Below are 2761 nucleotides of genomic sequence, written 5' to 3' on the forward strand. Positions count from 1 at the left end.
TGAGACAAATCGGCCAAAACAACCGTCGTCTCCACCCTTGCTAATGGACCAAAGTCATATTGGTCGTATAAGCCCCCCGGTAAAATGCTAACTCCGGCTCCAAGATCTAGCAACGCCTTAGCCATTTGAAAATTACCAACTTGTACATTAATCAATGGCGTACCCGGATCTTGGAGCTTAGGAGGAAGCTCTCCATTCAACACCGCACTTACTTGCCCGGTCAAATCCACCCGCTTAGGCACTTTCTTCTTGTTTTGCCTTTTTTGTGTACATAATTCTTTTAAGAATTTTGCATAAGCGGGGACTTGTTTTATTGCATCGAGGAGTGGGAGATTTATTTTTACTTGTTTGAACATATCCCACATCTCCTCTTTTTGAGGACCTCTCGACATAATAAAATTTTTCTTTCCCGGGTCAAGTAGGGCCGATGGAAATGGAACTTGACTCGGTTCACCCTCAACTTTTTCATTCTTTTCACTTTCACCCAAACCCGGTTTTTTAACAATTGTTTCTTTTGGTTTAACCGGTGAAAGTTCATCATCACTTTCAATTCCCGTGATATCCTCAACCACCCCCTCAACCAATTCGAGTGACAAATTGGCTTTAAATTCTTTCCCACTTCTTAAAACACTAACATGATTAATGTTAACATTACCTCGTGACGAACCATGTGAAGGGTTTACCTTAGTGTCGCTTGGAAGTTGACCCTTTCCTTTCTTCAATTCCACCACATCGGTTGCTAATTGACCCATTTGGGTTGTTAGTGATTGGATGCTTTTATCACGAACCTCATCTTTTTGCATTCGCACTTCGTCAAGTTGGTTCCGTTTTTGCATCTCCATTTGCATGCTCTTCAACATCTCCATCACCTCGTTTCCACCCGAAGACCCCCCTTGCTCTTGACCCGTTTGGTATTGCTTTTGATAACCTTGGTTATTTCCGCCTCGGTATCCACCTTGATTATTGTAAGATGGCCGTGAACCAAAATTACCTTGGCTACCTTGAAAATTTGGGTTTGCTTGATTTGAAGGGTTCCCATATCTAAAGTTCGGATGGTTCCTCAATCCGGGGTGGTAGGTATTAGAATTCATGTAGTTGTAGTTCCTACCACCTCCTCCTTGACCTTGACCTTGAACCGCATGGACTTCCTCGTATTGCCCGTCCAACATCCCTTGGCAATTTTCAGCCGCATGACCTATTTCATTACACAAAGCACAAACATCATATATTTGGTTAGTGGTTTGAACATTACCATCATCTATGGCGTGCACTTGCGGTCGGGTAGTGGTCGGTTAGGCTCTTCTTGAATCTTGAGCTTTCCTCTTTGACGTAGTTGCCATGCTTTCCAAGAACTCCCAATCTTCATTCTCATAGTTTGTTCCAAAAGTCCCACCGGTAATGGACATCAAATCGCGAGCATCTTCGGCACTCAACCCCTCGTGAAAAGCATTCATTAACTCCCACAATTCGATTCCATGGTGAGGGCAATTCTTTATCATCATATTGAATCGTTCAAACGCTTCATGGAACATCTCACCATGTTGTTGTTGGAAGCTCCTCAACCCCTTTCTAGCATCACTGGTCTTTGGGGCGGTATAGAATTCGTCTAAGAAAGTTTGTTGCATTTCCCCCCAAGTGTAAATAGATGTCGAAGGCAAAGTGTAGAACCACTTCTTTGCCTTATCCTCCAAAGAAAACTGAAATAAGACCAACTTGACTTCATCGGCCGAAAAACCTTGACTCCCAAAAGTGTTGCAAATTGAGTCATAGGCCTCTAAATGGAAATACGGCTCCTCCGTTGCTAACCCTTTGTACTTCGGTAAACTTTGCAACGAGTTTGTTCTTACCTCAAAATTTCCCCCCATCCCCACACTTGGGATACATTGACCCCAATGTATGGCTTTGGGAGGCTTTGATCACTAAACTCAATCACCATCAATAAAAGCTTGTTTTCTCAAACCCCAAATTTCTTTTTGTATTTTTCTTTTTATATTTTTTTTATGTTTTTCTTTTTTTTTTTTAAACACGACACCACCAACAAACACCAACCCAACAATCAACCACATAATCAAACACCACCCATCCTCCCTACCATAACCAACATAAACCAAAAAAAATATGTACAAACTATACACAAGAGGGAATACCACCTGATTAATAGTAGCGCAGTCCTGGAGGTCCAAAGATGGATGACATCATATCATTCCACTCTCCAAATCCGAATGCGCCACTGCTACTCCCTGCTTGTTGTTGCGCTCCCTCCTGTTGCCTTGGGTCAAGCCATTGAGAATGGTGGAGTGGTGGAGTCGGATATGAAATGCTACCATCATAAGGCGGCAATGAGGCATAATCCACATGTTGTGGATCCTCAACCACCGGCCTTCCGGCATGCCAATCCGCATGCATCCGCCTCATTTGATCATCATGATATCTATTATTAGTATCCACCTCTCGAGAATATGCGAAGGTACGGTTCCATGCCTCATGGCGATCGAAGCTATGTTTTAACGACCGCTCTATGCTTGCACTATTCCTCGTGTTTTGATCATACAACGTCCTCTCCGACCCCGACCATGTATCAAAAATAGATGCCGGCGGACGTTGACTTTCGATCACCTCTTGCATTGAACCACTATAAGCCCACCCCGGCTCATAAGGTTGCTGCGCATAGTCGTAGAACATACCACCGTGACCTCCACCACAACCCCCTAGACCAACATTTGCACCACCATGCGGCTCGTCCGCATAATCCTCGTCCCCA

General features: G+C 43.9%; 1 non-coding gene across 1 annotated transcript; it reads left to right on the top strand.

Moving 5' to 3' along the window:
• The first annotated feature begins 1470 nt into the window (after window positions 1-1470).
• LOC118489897 lies at window positions 1471-1576 on the top strand. The gene has a single exon (XR_004887909.1). It is a non-coding gene; the product is annotated as a small nucleolar RNA R71 (small nucleolar RNA).
• Window positions 1577-2761: the final 1185 nt, after the last annotated feature.

This window comes from Helianthus annuus, chromosome 2 (genome assembly GCF_002127325.2).
Source record: "Helianthus annuus cultivar XRQ/B chromosome 2, HanXRQr2.0-SUNRISE, whole genome shotgun sequence".
In the NCBI taxonomy this organism is placed as follows: domain Eukaryota; kingdom Viridiplantae; phylum Streptophyta; class Magnoliopsida; order Asterales; family Asteraceae; genus Helianthus; species Helianthus annuus.